The following is an 8,960-nucleotide window of genomic DNA, read 5'->3' on the forward strand; positions in this document are numbered from 1 at the left end:
ACCAACAAGACGGATAAAATGAGTAATTTTAAAAAATCTATTCACAATTACCCATATAGTGTTAAACTTCTTGCTAGGTGGAAGGTCATGGCGAAATCCATACTAATATGTGTCCAAGGCTTGAAAGAATAGGAAGTGGACGAAGTGGCCCTGGAGCTTGGTGGGAAGACCTGAATCGAGCGCATGTTTCATGAGCGGCCAGAAAGTCCTTAACGTCACCTTGGATAGTGGGCCACTAATAACTTCTGGTGATAACCTCTAAGGTTTTCCGAACTCCGACATGGCCTGAAAAGCGAGAGGAGTGGTACCAGGAGAGAATTATTTTCTGGAGCTGAGAGGATCATCATCATCATCAACATTTATTTATATAGCGCCAGCAAATTCCGTAGCGCTTTACAATTGGGAACAAACATTAATAATACAATACTGGGTAATACATACAGACAGAGAGGTAAGAGAACCCTGCTCACAAGCTTACAATCTATAGGACAATGGGAGTTAGACACACAAGGGCATGTGCTACATCATATTACAGAATGGACCAGCCAGACTGCAAAAGTAAAAGTACTGAGTGGGCTGCGTGTGTTGCAATGTTGGTCAGAAGGTTGTTGTCTTGCGTAAGCAGTGTAGAGGATGGCAATAGAGTAATCTGGGGAAATTAAGATGATGGTTGAGGAATATCATAACCTTGTCTGAAGAGGTGGGTTTTCAGTGAACGCTTGAAGGTTTGAAGACTAGAGGAAAGTCTTACTGTGCGAGGGAGGGAATTCCACAAAGTAGGTGCAGCCCGGAAAAAATCCTGTAACCGAGAATGGGTGGATGTGATGAGAGTGGAGGAGAGACGTAGATCTTGTGCAGAACGGAGGTGTCGAGTAGGGAGATATTTCTAGACAAGTGAGGAAATATATGTCGGTGTAATTTTGTTGATGGCCTTGTATGTTAGTAGAAGAATTTTATATTGGATTCGTTGAAATACAGGCAGCCAATGTAGAGACTGACAGAGTGGCTCAGCAGAGGAATAACGGTTTGTAAGGAAAATCAGTCTAGCCGCTGCGTGCAAAATAGATTGTAGGGGTTCAAGTCTGACTTTGGGAAGACCATAAGGAGGGAATTGCAATAGTCGATGCGGGAGATGATGAGTGCATGAATTAATGTTTTTGCGGTGTCTTGTGTCAGATATGTGCGTATTCTGGAAATGTTCTCTAGGTGTATGTAACATGATTTAGATATAGAGTTGATGTGGGGAATAAACGACAGTTGTGAATCAAAGATTACACCTAGGCAACAAGCTTGCGGGGTGGGATTTATGGTCATGTTATCAACAGAAATAGAAATGTCAGGCAGGAAGCTTCTGTTCTTGGGTGGGAATATTATTAATTCAGTTTTTGAAAGATTGAGTATGAGTTGGCGAGAAGACATCCAAGATGAAATGGCAGAAAGACAGTCAGTAACGCGAGACTACACAGATGTCGAGATATCAGGAGAGGATAGATAAATTTGTGTATCATCCGCATAGAGATGATACTGAAATCCAAAGGAGCTTATTAGTTTTCCAAGAGAAGTGGTGTAGATAGAGAATAGCAGAGGACCTAGGACTGAGCCTTTTGGAACTCCAACTAATAAAAGAAGCGGAGCAGAGGTGGATCCAGAGAAATTAACACTGAAAGAGCGATTAGATAGGTAGGATGAGAACCAGGATAAGACAGTGCCTTCAAGACCTAGGGATTGCAGCGTTTGTATGAGGAGAGAGTGGTCAACAGTGTCAAATGCAGCAGAGAGATCCAGGAGAATTAGAAGAGAGTATTGGTTATTATTTTTTGCTGTGATCAAATCATTGACAACTTTGGTCAGCGCAGTCTCTGTGGAGTGTTGAGAGCGAAAGCCTGACTGAAGAGGATCCAATAGGTTGTTTGCTGTAAGAAAGTGTGTGAGGCGTGTGTAGGCAATTCTCTCGAGAAGCTTGGAGGGACATGGGATCTGGGAGATGGGGCGGTAATTTATGAGAGAGTTAGGGTCAGAATTCTGTTTTTTTTAAATGGGAGTAATCACTGCATGCTTAAATATAGATGGAAAAATACCAGAAGAAAGAGATAGATTACAGATTTTAGTTAGAGGGGGAATGAGCACAGGAGACAGGGACATACCCATTTGTGAGGGAATGGGATCAAGAGGACAGGAGGTAGAGTAGGAAGATGAGAAGAGAGTAGAAACTTCCTCTTCATTTGTGGGATCAAATGAAGAGAGAGTGTCAGAGGGTGCTACAAAGGAATTGAGCAGATTGCTTGCCAAGGGAGATACCATTTCAAGCCTGATCTTATCAATTTTGTCCTTGAAATAGGAAGCAAGATCCTGTGCACTGATGTTAGTTGGAGGATTTGGGGCAGGAGGATTCAGAAGAGAGTTAAATGTGTTAAAGAGGCGTTTGGGGTTAGAAGCCTGAGCATAGATGAGAGATCGGTAGTATGCTTGTTTAGCAGTGTCCAGAGCATTTCTGTAGGAGTGGTAGATATCAGTATATGTGATGAAATCATTAGAGGCACAAGATTTACGCCAGTGACGTTCTGCTTTACGAGAAAGTTTTTGTAGAGTTTGCTTTACTGTAGTGTGCCATGGTTGGCAACGAATTCTACGCGAAGTATGTAGTGTCGCTGGAGCCACTTGATCCAGGGCAGTTGCTAGGGTTTGATGAAAATGGGGTACTGCCCGATCAGGGGAGGAGAATGTAGAAATTGGGGAGAGAAGGTGTTGGAGAGAGGTGGAAAACTGTTCAAAATCAATAGCGTTGATATTCCTGCGGGTACGAGGAGGCTTGGAAGAGTTTGACACTAGGGAGGGTAAAGAACTGGGGGTGAACGCAATAGCTAATAAGGTGATGATCCGAGAGGGGGAAAGGCTCCCTGATAACAGTCTGGCATTTGTTGTTGAGGTGCCACAGCTCAGGATCATTTCCTGTGAACTTTGACCAGAGAAAGAGTGAAGGGGGAACATACAGCTAAAAGTGTACTTTCCTTTTATAATAAAAGAATTACATGCCCCCAGGTTCAATTTATGCCACACAGTAGTGCCCCCCAGGTTCAAATTGTACCCCACAGTAGTGCCCCCCAGGTTCAAATTATGATCCACAGTAGTGCCCCCCAGGTTCAAATTATGATCCACAGTAGTGCCCCCCAGGTTCAAATTATGCCACAATAGTGCCAACATGTTCAAATTATGCCGCACAGTATTGCCCCCGGGTTCAATTTATGCCACACAGTAGTGCCCCCAGGTTCAAATTTTTCCCCACAGTAGTGCCCCCAGGTTCAAATTATGCCCCACAGTAGTGCCCCCCCAGGTTCAATTATGCCAAAATAGTGCCAACATGTTTAAATTATGCCCCACAGGTGTGCCCCCAGGTTCAATTTATGCTACAGCAGTGCCAACTGCAGTGGCATAAATTTTAGTAATCAAAAATATATTGCATATAAGAAAATATATACATACCTGATTATGGTGCTGTTCTGGGTGCTGAGCAAGGAGGGACCTGCAGCTGTCAGCTTCTGTGTGATGGAAGATGGGAGCACCCGCCGGAGAGCAGGGGACAGAAGAGGCTCTGAGCATCTGGGAAGGGGGGAAACGAGCGCGCCCGGCAATGTTAGTAAGGTGACTGGTTCCTTGGGAGGAGCCAGCCACCCAGAAGTCAGTGAAGTCGGGGCCGGTAACTATTAGGCTAGGGCCGGCCCCTTTAGCTTTGCTGCATACACTGCCTTGCCGGGACCTGACATGGCAGTCAGGTCCTGTAAGACAGTGATAGCGTGACCGCAGCGGCCCATCTGGCCATCGGCTCTTCTGGCATTTGCCAGAACTGCCAGATGGCCAGTCCGGCCCTGGCTGAAGGTGCAGGTAAGTCTCTCTTACAGACAGACATGGCTTGTAAATGGAACACCCTGGCAGAAAATTCAAACTGCTCTGATGCTTACTGCCAATAGTCAACCCAGCTACCCCGTCTCTATCACTCCTTCACTGCTGCTCACTGGCCCCCGCTGCTGCAAAGTGTGAAAGGGAGGACAAGCTTACCTGCCGCCTGCCTCCACCTCTGCCTGTCCTTCCTGCCTGCTGCATGTATTGTACCGCTGATCTAGATCTATCTATGAATGTAATTGTTTTTGTTGACTCCCGGATCTTAACGTTACATAATATTGGGAATATCAGTTTATTTTATAGTCACAAGGAGGCGCTACCACTTGAAACGCTATAAATTCACAAAGGCAGAAGAGAGCGTGAGCCTTACATTGAACAAACACTAAACAGTCTGAATTCTATTAAACAGAACTGACAATAATTTAAAAAACACAACTTTAGTTCTCTCTATTAAAATATGGACTTATATTATCTCAATGAGGATAGTGTTTTAATTAATTTATTAAAATTTGTAAGTGTAGTGAGTTAAAAGCCATATATTGGGAGTAATCTCATTATTATAATATTTATCTAAGTATGTTGTAATATGTCCTCAAGATAGAAATCAATGTAGGTTAATTATAGCTGTTATAGGATCCTTGGTGATTATTGATTAAAGCGCTGTTAGTTATGCTCTTAGATTATGGAGTTATTGGACAGTTGTGGATTTTTATATTCGTTGTGACAAAGGGAGTTTGCCACAGGCCTCTAAGAGAGAAGTTAGGTATTTAGCTGACAATCTGCAGGGCAATGCTGCAGAGTTACACATTTGTACAGTAGTGTACCTAGGTTAAAGAGATACAGGTGGAGGACATATGTGTGACAAAATAATAATAAAGATTGTGATTTAACTTACATCTTTTGAAGTTGTTTAGAGGTATCCTTGTCCATAGCTAACAGCAGTTGACATGGTGTATCTGCAGTGAGACACATCAAGCAGAGCACCTGAGGAGAACTTCTCAATAAAGACCAGGTGGGAGTGTCACCCGTCTATCAAGCTAGGGCTGTGGGAGGAGTATAAAGTATAAAAACCCGAGAGGCTAATTGTGTGTTGTAACTGATGCCAAATAAGTTGACCGGTGTCTAGATAGTTGGTCTTAGTGTGTGGAACATTGTGTTATCAATTAATTTGTCATCCTGACAATAAAAGCAAAGTACAAAGCAAGAAGTTGTTGGCGTGTGCATCACCAGAAGGGTGCCCGTGCCACCTAGTGTATAGCAGATTAGTACCAGATTAGACTGGACCAACAGTGAATTACAAACTCACTCAGTGTGGGTAAGTTCATTGATAGGGATACGTAAGATTGGAATGAGTAATCTATCTCACGCATAAGTTGAGGACATTAGGTCCCCAGCGTACACACCGATGCATGTTTGGCTGTTATATGCTTTGTAATAAAAATCAGATTATTTAGTGCTTGTTCACCACAATGTAACACTTGTTCTCTATTCTGCCTTTGCCGCATGTATTGACCTAATTCCCAAGATTGGGAAGAACCCTTCCCAATCTTGGGCATTTAGACTAAAGCCACATAACAGTGCATTTAATTCTTGAGTTAGGCCTGCTGTATGACGAGTTACTTTTAGTAGAGAAAAACCTCCATTTTGTTACGACAGGAGTGCAGGTCTGTAGAGGGTTATTGTGCTTAGTTCAGACAGTGGGCAGCTTAATATGGTTCAAAAGATCTGGGGGTAAATGTATGAATCTCCGGATTCTTCATCTCCGGCGTGTTCAGCCTCTTCAGCGCTTAAATTTAAAGCGGCACTGCCTTGTAAAGCGAAACTTCCCTTTACAAGGCAGCGCCGCTTTAAATTTAAGCGCTGAAGAGGCTGAACACGCCGGAGATGAATAATCCGGAGATTCATACATTTACCCCCTGGCTCTTAACAGTCAATTTCAGCAGGGTCTACCTGAGCAGGTTAAGGACTTTCTGATACAATATTCAGCTCCTGATAGTTTGGATACTCTAATGCAGTTATCCATCAAGATTGATAGACGTATTACAAACAGGAGATTTGAACATAATTGTGACTCTCACAGCATCCTCATATAACTCTCCTTTGGTGAAGACTATGCGGGAGGAGACTATGCAGATTGGGGCTTTGTGGGTGTGGCCGAGGAAAAACAGAGGCGAATACCATTAGCCCTCTGCCTCTACTATAGATACATTCAATATGGCATATTTAAAAGATTTTGTAATTGATGGGATATGGCTAATGTGTATGGGGGTGTGGGAAACTTGGATTTTAGGTAGAAAAGATGCTTGTATAATGTAAAATGTATTTCTGGTAGCAGGATGAGAATATTGCAGACAAGAAACAAAGTTATTAAAGAAGTTAATGCGTGTTCATTAGAGAGGAGTGAAGCAATGAGAAGTAATGTAGACAAAGGGGTGTGATGTGGGTGGGCACTTCCTTAGAATCTTATCATTCTGAGGATAATCCCATACAAGGATAGTAAGAAAAACAGTTTTGTAATCATTGTGGCATTTGATAGGGAAATAAGTAATATAGTGAAACAAAATCAGCATGTTACATTGTGTACGCTCTACCTCCCGAGAGTTTTGTTTGATTAAATCTGGCCAGTACATGTTTATAAAATGTAAAGGACCTTTACACAAGTAATAATAGTGGCTGACAAACAGTGGAGGTATACATGAAAAATACAGGTTGCCGTCAAATACGGTTCCACATCATCATCATCATCATCAGCTATTTATATAGCGCCACTAATTCCGCAGCGCTGTACAGAGAACTCATTCACATCAGTCCCTGCTCCATTGGAGCTTACAGTCTAAATTCCCTAACATACACACATACAGGCTAGGGTCAATTTGATAGCAAACAGCCAATTAACCTACTAGTATGTTTTGGAGTGTGGGAGGAAACCGGAGTACCCAGAGGAAACCCACGCAAACACGGAGAGAACATACAAACTCCTCACAGATAAGGCCATGGTCAGGAATCTAACTTACTACCCCAGTGCTGTGAGGCAGAAGTGAGTTGGTAGAAGTTAATACAACCTGCAATTTGTAGGGGAGCAGGGCTCAGTGATACGTAGACTAACCAGTATCAAAACTCCCTATCCAGCTCCTGGCACCTTTATGGGTTCAGTATTCCACAGATGGCATCGATTTTGACGCCAACAGCACTAATAAGCAACTCCTAGGACTGCTATAAATGTTGCAATGCTGCCCTCCACTGGATTTCTTTGGGATTACAGCGAGTGCTAGGGAGATTTAAATGGCAGAACAATTTGCAAGATTTTCGTCTCTCAAGTTAACACCTCAAAGTACGTCTCAAAGGAAGACAGACAAACATAACCCCTAGGTGTATGTGGAGAACTTTATAGGGGGCTCTTGCAGTATATGTATCAATTTTTGCTACTGGCTTTCCTATTTCATACCATTACATTAGTATATGAAACATTATAGAAGCCAACAGAGCCTGATAAGGAGATATAACAGACAAAGACAATGAGGAATGGATGATAGTCCTGAATACATTAAAGAGTGGAAGAAAAGAGCAGTGATAGTGAGAAGGTGGTTACAATACTCTAGGTGAGAAAGTACAGGAAGTATTTACGCTACACAAATACTTTACCCAACCTTTAAACTTAGCTGTGAGGGATGAATAACTATGTCTCTTAACCCACCAGTACTTCCATACACCACGCTGTCAGCAGAACTCTTCCATAGGACCCACTAGTCAGGTTCTTCCGATAAAATATCTGACAACCCAAATTTATTCTTCTGATTTCTTCAACTTCCAGTTTCACCAACTTCTTGATTGCAGCCCTTTAAAACCTCTAAACCAGTGGAAGTGATGCTGTAATGTTTAATTACATATTTATGGTTCATTTTTTTTATTCTCTCTAATCATTGTAGCAAGAGAAGATCTGACACTGTATGTTAGCGGAAGAATTATGGATAGATGAACTAAATGCAGATTCTTGTCCCTGCTGTATATGCTAGGAACCACTTTCTGTGTGTTCGCAAAACTTATTAGACCCCAAGAGGGTTAGGCTGGGTACACACTACAGGGTTTTCAGCCAACTATCGGCCCAATTACACATAAATGACCGTTTGGCCCGGTATCACATCAGTGTGTACGCTCCAACGATGAACTATTATCATTCCAAAGCTCATCCTATCGTTTCATTCGATTTTTATACCTAATTTAAAATCTCTGTTAACGATGGAACGATGTCTTTCCAATCCTGCAGTGTGTATGCACTCAGGACTGGCAGTGTCCATAGATCTCTATGGAGTGTGCAGAGTCACTTTTTTTTTCAGAAAATGCATTATTTTACCATGGGGGTCTGGCCAAAATGATGCCATTCCAGGGAAATCGCATCATGGAGGCTTCAAATCTGCCCACTTCATTATGGAGTGGGCAAATGCGGGAGAATGCCCTGCTCTACCAGGAGTCCGGGAGAACTACCATCCCGGAATAGTAGGCAAGTATGTAATAAGTATCCTTATTTAAGTGTAAAAGTAAGTTTGTTACTTCCCCAAACTATTGTGTTTTGGAGGGTACTAGTCAGTGCTTCACTTCTATCTTTTTAAACCAGTTGCTGAAGAAATAGGAGAAATATAAGAAATATGGTCTGTTTTTAATAATAGATAATCCATTAACAACATCAGGAAGTAATTACATATAGAGGCTGCTTAGGACTATGTAATAGGGCAGCCCTGCAGTACAAATGTCACTTTGTGACACCAGGGCCCTGATTCGTTAATGAAAGGAAAGCAAAAAAAGGAGTAACTTTGCACCTGGGCAAAACCATGTTGCATTGGAGGGGGAGATAAATTTAAAATGCGGGGACAGATTTATAGTTGGGGTAGGGCATGTCCTAGATCAACATTAAATTCCGCTGTAAACATAAAGCTATCAAGTATTTGTGTGCTACATGAAAAAACAGCCAGTATTTAACTTATGTGCAAAATAATAAACTAATTTGCACCCCTTACATTGTAACATAATTAGTCCAGGAGAAAATGTACTCCTTTATTTACCTTACT

The sequence above is a fragment of the Mixophyes fleayi genome, chromosome 9 (assembly GCF_038048845.1).
Source record: "Mixophyes fleayi isolate aMixFle1 chromosome 9, aMixFle1.hap1, whole genome shotgun sequence".
NCBI lineage: Eukaryota > Metazoa > Chordata > Amphibia > Anura > Limnodynastidae > Mixophyes > Mixophyes fleayi.